The sequence below is a fragment of the Cryptomeria japonica genome, chromosome 4, assembly GCF_030272615.1.
Source record: "Cryptomeria japonica chromosome 4, Sugi_1.0, whole genome shotgun sequence".
Classification (NCBI taxonomy): Eukaryota; Viridiplantae; Streptophyta; class Pinopsida; order Cupressales; family Cupressaceae; genus Cryptomeria; species Cryptomeria japonica.
Window position 1 is genome coordinate 394903561 of NC_081408.1, and position 12718 is coordinate 394916278.

Sequence of the window (12718 nt, forward strand, 5' to 3'; positions counted from 1 at the left end):
CAAGGTGTGCACCCTCCCTATCCAAGGCACCTGGTTTGCCTTGGGCGAATCTTGCCCAAGTCATGCGTGCATGAATCCTAGTTGCAATGCACTTCGACCTGATGTCAAGCATGCACCCACCTTGGCCAAGCGCGCACCGGCCAAGTTGTGCCTCGGGTGGAACGCGATGCACGATCCCATCACGCAGCATCAAGGGTGCACCTCAGTGCGCAAACATCGCCTCGGGTGCACCAAGGTGCGCGTCCACGTGGGCGAGGTGCACCTTGGTGCACGTTTAGGGTACTTCAGGTGCACGCTGCATGTTACACTCGCAGACATGGTGCTTGCACACCTTGGTGTGCAGCCTCGTACGTGCACCACGCCCCTGGTGTGCCTTGGTGCATGTTCGGGGCGCCCATGATGCACGCTCGATGAGAAGACCAATAGGGAAAACATTAATGTGAATAATATTGTGATGTCTGACTAGAACTAAAAAGGTGCAACACATGGACTTTTCGGGAGGTCACCCATCATAGTACTAGTTCAGCCCAAGCGTGCTTAACTACGGAGTTCTGATGGGATCTGATGCACTAACGTTGGTATGATCACACCCATTATGAACTTGTTCAAGCATGTACTTAGAAAACTCTTGCCCATGTGCGCATCTACCCTAAGCACGTCGCTCATGGTGTGTACCCTCACTATCTAAGGGCGCCTAATTTGCCTCGAGTACACCCTACTTAGGTCGTGCGTGGATCTTTTCAAGTGGCAGTGCACTTGGACTGGGTGTCGGGTGTGCACCCACCTTGGCCAAGCGTGCACTGGCCAGGTTGTGCCCCAAGTGCATGGCCTCAGGGCGTAGCACCTCGGGTGTGCACTAGTGCGCGCACATCGCCTCAAGCGCACCAAGGTGTGTGACCACATGGGTGGGGTCCACATTCGGGGCACCTCGAGTGCGCTCCATGTTTCCCTAGTGCACCCGGACAAGCATTGCCCGCACACTTTGGTGTGCGGCCCCATGTACGCACCACCCACCCAGTGTGCCCCGATGCACGTTCAGGGCACCCGTGGTGCATCCCCGATGAGAATGCCAATAGGGAAAATGTTAATGTGAATAATATTGTGACGCCCAACCAGAACTAAAAAAGGGTGCAACACTGGGACTTCCCAGGAGGTCACCCATCCCAGTAACTCTTTAGCCCAAGCGCGCTTAACTGCGGAGTTCTTTTGGGATTCATTGTACTAACGCTAGTATGATCACCACCGTTATGAGCTTGTTCAAGTGTGTACTTAGCAAACCCTTTCCCATGTGCGCATCCACCCTAAGCACCCCACCCATGGTCCGCACCCACCCCAGCTAAGGTGTGCACCCTCCCTATCCAAGCGCTCATAGTTTTCGTCGGGTGCACCTGCCCAGGACGTGTGTGCACCTTTCTGAGTTAAGTGCACTTGGATCGGGTGTCTACTACGCACCCACCCTAGCCAAGCGCACACTGGCCAGGTTGCACCCCGCATGCACCGTGATGCACGGACTAGGCGTGTCGCGCCCTAGGTGCGCACACATCGCCTCAGGCAATCCAAGGTGCGCACCCACGTGGTCAAGGTGCAACCTGGTGATCATTCGGGGCACCTTAGGTGCACGCTCCATGTTTCCCGGTGCACCTACACACGCAGTGTTGGTTTGCAGCATCTTGCACGAACCATGCCCCCGATGTGCCCCGGTGCACATTCACAACGCCCGCGGTGATTCCCTAATGAGAACGCCAACAAGGAAAATGTTAATGTGAATAATATTGCGATGCCAGACCAAAACTAAAAAGGATGCAACACCAAGACTTTCCAGGGAGGTCACCCATCCTAGTACTACTCCAACATAAGCGCGCTTATCTACGGAGTTCTAATAAGATCTGATGCACTAACGCTGGTATGATCGCACCCATTATGAGCTTGTTCAAGTGTGTACTTAGCAAACCCTTGCCCATGTGCATATCCATCATGGGCACCACGCGCATGGTGCGCACCCACCCCAACAAAAGTGCACACCCTCCCTATCCAAGGTCGCCCGATTTGCCCCGAGTGCAACCTGCCCAGGTCGTGTGTGCACCTTTCCGAGTTGCAGTGCACTTGGACCAGGTGTTAGGTGCGCACCCACCTTGGACAAGCGCACATTGGCCAAGTTGTGCCCCAGGTGCACGGCCTTGACGCATCAAGTGGACCCTGGTACGCGCACATCGCCTCGAGCGCACCAAGGTGCGCACCCATGTGGGCAGGGTGCAACCTGGTGCACGTTTCGGGCACCTCGGGTGCATGCTCCATGTTGCCCTGGTGCACCTACATATCTGGTGCCCACGCACCTTAGTGTGCGGCTTTGTGCGCGTACCACAACCCCAGTGCACGTTCTGGGCACTCGCAGTGCACCCCTGATGTAAACACCAATAGGGAAAAAGTTAATGTGAATAATATTGTGACGCCTGACTTCCCAAGAGGTCACCTATCCTAGTATTAATTCGGCCCAAATGCACTTAAATGTGGAGTTTTGATGGGATCTGGTGAACTAACGTTGGTATGATCGCACCCGTTATGAGTTTGTTCATGAGTGTACTTAGCAAACCCTTGCCCATGTGCGCATCCACCCTGGGCACCTTGCCCATGGTGCGCACCCACCCCGACCAATGTGTGCAAACTCCCTATCCAAGGCTGCCCGGTTTGCCCCAGGTGCACCCTTTCCGAGTTGAAGTTCACTTGGACACGGTGTCGGGTATTCACCCACCCTCGCCAAGTTGTGCCCCGAGTGCACCCTAGTGTGCGCACATCGCCTCAAGCGCATAAGGGTGTGCGCCCACTTGGGCAGGGTCCACCTTGGTGCACGTTCTAGGTGCCTTGGGTGCACGCTCCATGTTCCCTTGTTGCACCCGCGCACCTTGGTGTGTGGCACTGTCTGCACACCACGCCCCCGTTGTGCCCCAATGCATGTTTGGGGCGCCCATAGTGCGCCCTCAATTAGTATGCCAACAGGGAAAACATTAATGTGTATAATATTATGATGCCCAACCGGAACTAAAAAAGGTGCAACACCAGGACTTCCCAAGAGGTCACCCATCCCAATAATACTCTGACCCAAGCGTACTTAACTACAGAGTTCTGATGGGATCCGGTGAACTAATGCTGGTATGATCGCACTCGTTATGAGTTTGTTCAAGCGTGTACATAGTAGACCCTTGCCCATGTTTGCATCCACCTTGGGAACCCCGCCCATGGTGCACACCCTCCCTATCCAAGAGATTATGGTTTGCACCTTGCCTAGGTCATGTGTGCACATTTCTGAGTTGCAATGCACTTGGACTGGGTGTCAAGTGTGGACCCACCCCGGTGAAGCGCACACTGGCCAAATTGCACCTCGGGTGCACCACGGTGCATGGGACCGGTGCATCCTCACACGCAGTGCCAGCACACCTTGGTCTGTGGCCTCGTGCATGCACCACACCCCTAGTGTGCCCCGGTGCACGTTCGGGGCACCCACGGTGTGTCCCCGATGTGAGAACGCCAACAGGGAAAATGTTAATGTGAATAATATTGCAGTGTCCAACCAAAACTAAAAAGGGTGCAACACCGTGACTTCCCGGGAGGTCACCCATCCCAATACTACTCTAGCCCAAGCGCCCTCAACTGCAAAGTTTTTATGGGATCCGATGTACTGACGCAAGTATGATCGCATCCGTTATGAGCTCGTTCAAGCATGTACTTAGCAGACCCTTGTTAATGTGCTCATCCACCTTGGGAACCCTATTGATGGTAGGCACCCACCCCAACCAAGGTGCACACCCTCCTTATCCAAGGGCGCTAATTTACCCCCAATGCACCCTGCCCAGGTCGTGCGTACAATTTTTTGAGTTGCAGTGTAATTAGACTTGATGACGGGTGTGCACCCACCCTGGCTAAGAGTGCATCGGTCAGGTTACGCCCTGGGTGTAATGCAATACACGACCTCAGCGTGCAGCGCCCCAGGTGCAACGCGATGCACGACCCCGACACACAACACCTGATGCGCGCACATCGACTTGGGCACCAGGGTGCATGCCCACGTGGGCGGGGTGCACCCTAGTGCACATTTGGGGCACCTCGGGTGCACGCTACATGTTGCCCTGGTGCACCTGCACACGCGGTTGCTATGCACCTTGGTGTGTGGCCTCATGCATGCACCACACCCCTGGTGTGCCTCGGTGCACATTCAAGTCACACGTGGTACGCCCTTGAAGAGAACGCCAATGGGGAAAATGTTAATGTGTGCATCCACCCTAGGCACCCTACCCATGGTGCGCACCCACCACGACCAAGGTGTGCACCCTTCTTATCCAACGATGCATGGTTTGCGTCGCGCGCACCCTGCCTAGGTCATGTGCATACCTTTCTAAGTTGTAGTGCACTTGGACCGAGTGTCAGGTGTGCACACACCCTGGCCAAGCCCGCACTGACTAGGTGATGTCAGGGGTGCATCGCGATGCACGGCCACAATGCATAATGTCCCAGGTGAACCTCGGTGTGCACACATCGCCTCGAGCACACTAAGGTGTACGCCCATGTGGGTGGGGTGCACCCTGGTGCACGTTTCGGGTGCCTTGGATGCACGCTCCATGTTGCCCTAGTGCACCCGCAGATGCGATGTCGACGCACCTTAGTGTGCGGCCTCATACGCGCACCACGCCCTTGGAATGTCGTGGTGCATGTTAGGGGCGCTCGCGGTGCTTCCTTGATGAGAACGTCAACAAGAAAAATGTTAATGTGAGTATTATTGCGACGCCCGAACAGAACTAAAAAGGTCGCAACACTTGGACTTCCCAAGAGGTCACCCATCCCAGTACTACTTTGGCCCAAGCGCGCTTAACTGCAGAGTTCTAATGGGATCTAGTACACTAGCGTTGGAAGGATCGCACATATTATGAGATTGTTCAAGCATGTACTTAGCAGACCCTTACCCATGTGCGCATTCATCCTAGGCACGTCGCCCATGTTGTGCACCCACCCCGGCCAACGTGCATGCCCTCCCTATCCAAGGGCCCTCGGTTTGCCCCGGGTGTGCATCCACCCTGGCCAACACACTTTGGCCAAGTTGCACCCTGGCTGAACCCCGGTGCACATACATCACCTCAGGTGCACCAGGGTGCGCACCCACGTGGGGCAAGGTTCTTCGGGTGCATGCTCCATGTTGCCCTAGTACACCCGCACACATAGTGCATGCACACCTTGGTGTGCGGCCTTGTCCATGCACCACGCCCCCAGTGTGCCCCAATGAACGTTCAGGGTGCCCACGATGTGCCCCCGACGAGAACGTCAATAGGGAAAATGTTAATGTAAATAATATTGCAATGCCTGACTAGAACTAAAAAGGGTGCAACACCAAGACTTTGCGGGAGGTCACCCATCCCAGTAATACTTTGGCCAAAACGCGCTTAACTACGGAGTTTTGATGGGATCCAGTGCATTAATGTTGGTATGATCGCACCCATTATGAGCTTGTTCAAGTGTGTACTTAGCAGACCCTTGCCCATGTGCGCATCCATCCTGAGCACCTCGCCCATGGTGCACACCCACTCCAGCCAAGGTGCACACAATCCCTATCCAAGTGTGCCCGGTTTGCCTTAAGTACACCGTGCCCAAGTCGTGCGTCCACCTTTCTAAATTGGAGTGCACTTGGACTAGGTGTCGAGTGTGTACCCATGCTGGCCAAGCATGCACTGGCCAGGTTGAGCCTTGGTGCACCACGATGCACTACCCCCGCGTGTAGCGCCCTAGGTGCACCTCGATGCGCGCACATCGTTTCAAGCGCACTAAGTTGCGCACCCATGTGGGTGGGGTGCACCTTGGTGCATATTCAGGGTTCCTCGGGTGCATGCTCTGTATTTCCCTGGAGCATCCGCACATACAGTACCTGTGCAAATTGGTGTGCAACCTCATGAGCGCACCAAGCCCCCGGTGCACGTTCGGGGCACCCACGGTGTGCCCCTAATGAGAACACCAACATTGAAAATGTTAATGTGAATAATATTGCAATGTCCAACCAGAACAAAAAAAGGTGCAACATTGGGACTTCCCAGGAGGTCACCCATCCCCGCACTACTCCGGCCCAAGCGTGCTTAATCGCAAACTTCTGATGGGATTTGAAGCACTAACGGTGGTATGATCACACCCGTTATGAGTTTGTTGAAGTGTGTACTTAGCAAGCCCTTTCCCATGTGCGCATCCACCCTGGGCACCAGACCCATGGTGAGCACCCACCCTGGCCAAGGTGCGCACCCTCCCTATCTAAGGGTGCTCGATTTGCCCAAGGTGTGCACTTGGACCGGGTGTCGGGTGTGCACCCACCCTGGCCAAGCGTGCACTGGCGAAGTTGCACCCTAGTGCACGTACATCACCTCAAGCACACCAAGGTATGCACCCAAGTGGGCGGGGTGCACGTACAGGACGCCTTGGGTGCACGCACCTTCTTGCCCTGGTGCATCCACACACGCAGTGCCAGTAAACCTTAATGTGTAGTGTCATCCACGTCCTCAGTGTGCCTCGGTGAACGTTATGGGTGCCCACGGTGCCCCTCCCATTAGAACATGAATAGGGAAAATGATAATGTGAATAATATTGCGACGCCTGACCAGAACTAAAAAGGGTACAACATTGGGACTTCCCAGAAAGTCACCCATCCCAGTTTTACTCTACCCCAAGCGTGCTTAACTATGAAGTTCTAATGGGATCCGATGCATTAACACTGGTATGATAGCATCCATTATGAACTTGTTCAAGCATGTAATTAGCAAACCCTTGCCCATGTGTGCATCCACCCTGGGCACCTTGCCCATGGTGCGCACCCACTCCGACCAAGGTGCACACTCTCCTTATCGAAGTGCCCCTGGTTTGCCAGGGTGCACCCTGTCCAAGTCATGAGTGCACCTTCCAGTTGCAGTGCACTTGGATCAGGTATTGGGTGTGCACCCACCCTTGCCAAGCGCACACTAGCCAGGTTACACCCCGGGTCCATCGCGATGCACGGCTCCGACACATAGTGCCCCGGTGCGCACACATCGTCTCAAGTGCACTAGGTTGTGAGCCCACGTGGGTGGGGTGCACCATCCTGCCAGTTTGAGGTGCCTCGGGTGCATGCTCCATGTTACCCTGGTGCACATGCAGTGCCCACGCACCATGGTGTGCAGCCTTGTGCGCGCACCAGGCCATCGGTGTGCCGCGGTGCACGTTCGAGGCGCCCACTATGTGCCCCCGATGAGAATGGCAATAGGGAAAACGTTAATGTTTATATTATTGTGACGCCTAACCAAAACTAAAAAACGGTGCGACACCGAGACTTCCTGAGAGGTCACCCATCTCAATACTACTCTGGCCCAAGCATGCTTAACTTCGGAGTTCTGATGGAATCTAGTGCAGAAATGCTGGTATGATTGCCCCCATTATGAGCTTATTCAAGTGTCTACTTATCATACCCTTTCCCATGTGTGCATCCTCCCTAGGCACCCCCCGCCCATGGTGCGCACCCACCCCGACCAAGGTGCACACCCTCCCTAACCAAGGGCGCCCAGTTTGCCCCGAGTGCACCTTTCCCAAGTTGTGTATGCACCTTTCTGAGTTGCAATGCACTTGGCCTGGGTGTCAGGTGTGCACCCACCTTAGCCAAGCACGCACTGGCCAGATTTCACCTCGGGACCAGCTCGGTTCACACTCCATGTTGCCCTATTGCACCTACACAGGCGATACTTGCACACCTTGGTGTGCGGCCACATGCATGCACCATGCCCCTAGTGTGCCCTAGTGCACATTCGGGGTGCTCGCGATGTCCCCTCGATGAGAATGCCAACAGGGAAAATGTTAATGTGAACAATATTTTGATGCCCGACCAAAACTAAAAACGATGCAACTTCGAGACTTCACGAGAGGTCACCCATCCGAGTACTACTTCGGCCCAACCGCACTTAACTATGGAGTTTTGATGGGATCCGGTGCACTAACACTGGTACGATTGCACCCATTATGAGCTTGTTCAAGCGTGTACTTAGCAGACCCTTGCCCATGTGCACATCGACTCTAGGCACCTCGCCCATGTGCGCACCCTCCCTATCCAACAACGTTTGGTTTGCCTTATGTGCACCATGCCCAGGTCATGTGTGCACCTTTCTGTGTTGTAGTTCACTTGGATAGAGTGTCGGGTGCGCACCCACCCTAGCCAAGCGCGCACTGGCTAGGTTGTGCCCTGGGTGCACCATGATGCATGGTCTCGGCACGCAGTGCCCTGGGTGCACCTCGATGCGTGCATATAGCCTCTGACACACCAAGGTGCACACCCACTTAAGTGGGGTGCACCCTGGTGCACGTTCAAGGCACCTCGGGTACACGATCCATGTTGTCCTGGTACACCCGCACACGCAGTGCCCGCGCACCTTGGTGTGCGACCTCATTCGTGCACCATGCCCCCCATGTGCCCCAATGCATGTTCAGGGCGCCCGCAGTGCGCCCCCAATGAGAACGTCAACAGGGAAAACATTAATGTGTATAATATTGCGACACCCAACCTGAACTAAAAAGGGTGTAACACCGAGACTTCTCGAGAGGTCACCCATCCCAGTACTACTCCAACCCAAGTGCGCTTAACTACGGAGTTCTAATGGGATCCAGTACACTGACACTGGTATGATCGCACCTGTTATGAGCTTGTTCAAGCATTTACTTAGTAGACCTTTACCCATGTGCGCATCCACCCTAGGTACCCCCGCCCATGGTGCGAACCCACTCTGACCAAGGTGTGCACACTCCCTATCCAAGGGTGCCCGATCTGCTCTAGGTGCATTGTGCCCAGGTCATGTGTGTAGCTTTCTGAGATGCAGTGCACTTGGACTGGGAGTCAGGTGTGCACCCACCCTAGCCAACCGTGGACCGGCTAGGTTGCGCCTCGAGCGCACTGCAATGCACGACCCTAGTGTGCAACATCTCGGTTGCACCCTTATGCGTGTGCATCGCCTCAAGCACACCACGTTGCGCACCCACGTGGCAGGGTGCCTTGGGTGCATGATCCATGTCGCCTGGTGCACCCACACATGCGGTGCCCATGCACCTTGGTGTGCAGCCTCATGCGTACACCACACCCACAATGTGCTCTGATGCACGTTTGGCGTGCCCGCGGTGTGCCCCTAATGAGAACACCAATAGGGAAAACATTAATGTGAATAATATTGCGACGCCCGACCAGAACTAAAAAGGGTGCAACGCCAGGACTTCCCGAGAGGTCACCCATCCCAGTACTACTCCGACCCAAGTGCACTTAACTGCGGAGTTATGATGGCATCCGGTGCACTGACACTGGTATGATCGTACCCGTTATGAGCTTGTTCAAGCGTGTACTTAGCAGACCCTTGCCCATGTGCACTAATGCTGGTATGATCCAACCCGTTATTAGCTTGTCCAAGCATGTACTTAAAAGACCCTTGCTGATGTGGGCACCCCCGCCCCTGGTGCGCACCCACCCCGGCCAAGGTGTGCACCCTCCCTATCTAAGGGCGTTCAGTTTGGCCCGTGTGCACCCTGCCCAAGGCGTCTGTGCACCTTTCCGAGTCGCGGTGCACTTTGACCGAGTGTCAGGTGCGCACCCACCTTGGCCAAGCGCGCACTGGCCAGGTTGTGCTCTGGGTGCACCGCGATGCACGACTCTAGTGCGCAACACCTAGAGTGCATGCCCACGTGGGCGGGGTGCACCCTGGTGCACGTTTCGGGTGCCTCGACTACACACTGCATGTTGCCTTGGTGCACCTGCACACGTGGTGCCTGTGCACCTTGGTATGCGGCCTCATGCGCGCACTACTCCCCCGGTGTGTCGTAGTGCATGTTTGGGGTGCCCGAGGTGCGCCCCCAATGAGAACACCAACAAGGAAAATGTTAATGTGAATAATATTACGACGTTTGACGAGAACTAGAAAGGGTGTAACACCGGGACTTCACGGGAGATCACCCATCCTAGTACTAGTTCGGCCCAAGCGTGCTTAACTACGGAGTTCTGAAGGGATTCACTGCACTAACACAAGTATGATCTGGCGCACGAACGCTGGTATGATCCTACCCATTATGATCTTGTTCAAGCGTGTACTTAGCATACCCTTGCCCATGTGCGCATCTTCACTAGGCACCCCGCCCATGGTGCGCACCCACCTCAGCCAAGTTATGCACCTTCCCTATCCAATGGTGCCCAATTTGCCCCCAGTGCACCTTGGCCAGGTCGTGTGTGCGCCTTTCCGAGTTGTAGTGCACTTGGACCCGGTGTCGGGTGTGCACCCACCCTAGCCAAGTTGCGGCCCGAGTGCACCTCGGTTTGTACACATCACCTCGGGCGCACCAAGGTGCGCGCCCACGTGGGCGGGGTGAACCATGTTGCATGTATGGGGCACCTCGAGTACATGCTCCATGTTGCCTTGCTGCACCTGCACACCTCAGTGTGAAGCCTCCTTCGCGCACCACGCCCCAAGTATGCACCAGTGAACATTCGGGGTGCCCACAGTGTGCCCCTAATGAGAACGCCACAACTAAAGCTAAAACAGGTGCAACACTAGGACTTCCTAGGAGGTCACCCATCCTATTAATACTCTAACCCAAGTGCACTTAATTGTGAAGTTATGATGGGATCTGGTGCATTGATGCTAGTATGATCACACCTATTGTGAGCTTGTTCAAGCATGTACTTAGAAAACCCTTGCCCATGTGTGCATCCATCCTGGGCACCCCGCCCATGGTGCGCACCCTCCCTATCGAAGTGCATTCAGTTTGCCCCAGGTGCACCCTGTCCAAGTTGTGTGTGCACCTTTCTTAGTTGCAGTGCACTTGGACAGGGTGTTGGGTGTGCACCCACCCTGGCCAAGGGTGCATTGGCCAGGTTGCGACCAAGGTCCACTGCAATGCACGGACTCGGCATCACCTCAAGCACACCAGGTTGTGCGTCCATGTGGGCAGTGTGCACCATAATGCACATCCGGGGTGCCTTAGGTGTACGCTCCATATTTCCCTAGTGCACCCGCACATGTAGTGCCCGCGCACCTTGATGTGCAGCCTCATGTGCACACCACACCCCCGGTGTGCCATAGTGCGCCCACCACCCTCCTTATCCAAGATCACCCAGTTTGTCCTGGGTGCACCTTTCTGAGTTGCAGTGCACTTGGACCGGGTGTCGGGTGTGCATGCAACCTGGCTAGCCCTAGGTTCACTACGATGCACAGCCCCAGCGCGCAGTGCCCCGGGTGCACCTCAGTGCGTGCACATTGCCTCGAGCATACCATAACTAAAAAGGTTACAACACCGAGACTTCCCGGGAGGTCACCCATCCTAGTACTACTTCGACCCAAGCACACTTAACTACGGAGTTCTGATGGGATCCAGTGCACAAACGCTGGTATGATCGCACCCGTTATGAGCTTGTTCAAGCATGTACTTAGCAGACCTTTGCCCATGTGAGCATCCACCATAGGCACCCGGTCCATGGTGCGCACTCGCCCTATCAAAGGGCGCTCGATTTCGCCTGAGTGCACCCTGCCTAGGTCGTTGGTGCACCTTACTAAGTTGTAGTGCACTTGGACCATGTGTCGGGTGTGCACCAACCTTGGCCAAGCTCGCACTGGCTAGGTTGCATCCTGGGTGCACCCTGGTGCATGCACATCGCCTCAGGCACACCAAGGTGCGGACCCATGTGGGCAAAGTGCACCCTGGTGCACATTTGGGGTGCCTCAGGTGCACGCTCCATGTTGCCTTGGTGCACACGCACATGCACTGCCTGCGTTCCTTGGTATGTGGCCCTGTGCACGCACCATGCACCCGGTGTGTCCCGGTGCACGTTCAATGCACCCGCGATGCACCCCTGATGAGAATACCAACATGGAAAACGTTAATGTGAATAGTTTAGCTATGCCCGACCAGAACATAAAAGGGTGCAACATCGGGACTGGCCAGGTTGTGTCTCGGGTGCAGCTTGGTGAGCACACATCACCTCGAGCACAATAGGGTGCGCGCCCACAAGGGCGAGGTGCACCCTAGTGCTTGTTCAGGACGCCTTAGGTGCACACTCCATGTTGCCCTAGTGCGGCATCGTGCGTGCACCACGCCCCCAATACACGTTTGCGGCGCCCGCAAAGCGCCCCCGATGAGAATGCCATCAGGGAAAACGTTAATGTGAATAATATTGCGATGCTCGACTAGAACTAAAAAGGTTGCAACACCGAGACTTCCCAGGAGGTCACCCATCCCATACTACTTCGGCCCAAGCGTGTTTAACCATGGAGTTCTGATGGGATCTGATGCACTAACACTAGTATGATAACACCCGTTATGAGCTTGTTCAAGTGTATACTTAGCAGACCCTTGCCCATGTGCGCATCAACCTTGGGCACCCCACCAATGGTGCACACTCACCCTGGCCAAGATTCCCACCCACCCAGTTTGCCCTGGGTGCACCCTGCCCAGGTCATGTGTGCAATTTTTTGAGTTGCAGTGCACTTGGACCGAGTGTCGGGTGTTCACCCACCTTGGCCAAACCCGCACTAGCCAGGTTGCGCTCCGGGTGCACCGCAATGCACAGCCCTGGCACGCAGTGCTCTGGGTGCACCCTGATGCACGCACATCGCCTCAGGCACATTAGGGTACACGTCCATGTGTGCGAGGTGCACCCTGGTGCATGTTTGGGGCGCCTCAGGTATACACTCGATGTCGCCCT

The 12718-nt window shown here is 55.4% G+C and overlaps 2 non-coding genes and 12 pseudogenes across 2 annotated transcripts; all 14 read right to left on the reverse strand.

The window, feature by feature from the left end:
* Window positions 1-473: 473 nt before the first annotated feature.
* LOC131074709 (5S ribosomal RNA) lies at window positions 474-592 on the reverse strand (annotated as a pseudogene).
* Window positions 593-1125: 533 nt separating this feature from the next.
* Window positions 1126-1244, reverse strand: LOC131074714 (5S ribosomal RNA; annotated as a pseudogene).
* A 553-nt stretch (window positions 1245-1797) lies between these two features.
* On the reverse strand, window positions 1798-1917 carry LOC131074715 (5S ribosomal RNA; annotated as a pseudogene).
* A 1125-nt stretch (window positions 1918-3042) lies between these two features.
* Window positions 3043-3161, reverse strand: LOC131074718 (5S ribosomal RNA; annotated as a pseudogene).
* A 416-nt stretch (window positions 3162-3577) lies between these two features.
* LOC131074713 (5S ribosomal RNA) lies at window positions 3578-3696 on the reverse strand (annotated as a pseudogene).
* Window positions 3697-4793: 1097 nt separating this feature from the next.
* LOC131074711 (5S ribosomal RNA) lies at window positions 4794-4912 on the reverse strand (annotated as a pseudogene).
* Window positions 4913-5362: 450 nt separating this feature from the next.
* Window positions 5363-5481, reverse strand: LOC131074720 (5S ribosomal RNA; annotated as a pseudogene).
* A 1153-nt stretch (window positions 5482-6634) lies between these two features.
* LOC131074716 (5S ribosomal RNA) lies at window positions 6635-6753 on the reverse strand (annotated as a pseudogene).
* Window positions 6754-7310: 557 nt separating this feature from the next.
* Window positions 7311-7429, reverse strand: LOC131074710 (5S ribosomal RNA; annotated as a pseudogene).
* A 456-nt stretch (window positions 7430-7885) lies between these two features.
* Window positions 7886-8004, reverse strand: LOC131875552 (5S ribosomal RNA; annotated as a pseudogene).
* Window positions 8005-8557: 553 nt separating this feature from the next.
* Window positions 8558-8676, reverse strand: LOC131074719 (5S ribosomal RNA; annotated as a pseudogene).
* A 552-nt stretch (window positions 8677-9228) lies between these two features.
* Window positions 9229-9347, reverse strand: LOC131074717 (5S ribosomal RNA). Its single transcript, XR_009113106.1, has one exon. It is a non-coding gene; the product is annotated as a 5S ribosomal RNA (ribosomal RNA).
* Window positions 9348-11299: 1952 nt separating this feature from the next.
* LOC131074708 (5S ribosomal RNA) lies at window positions 11300-11418 on the reverse strand. Its single transcript, XR_009113105.1, has one exon. It is a non-coding gene; the product is annotated as a 5S ribosomal RNA (ribosomal RNA).
* Window positions 11419-12212: 794 nt separating this feature from the next.
* Window positions 12213-12330, reverse strand: LOC131074712 (5S ribosomal RNA; annotated as a pseudogene).
* Window positions 12331-12718: the final 388 nt, after the last annotated feature.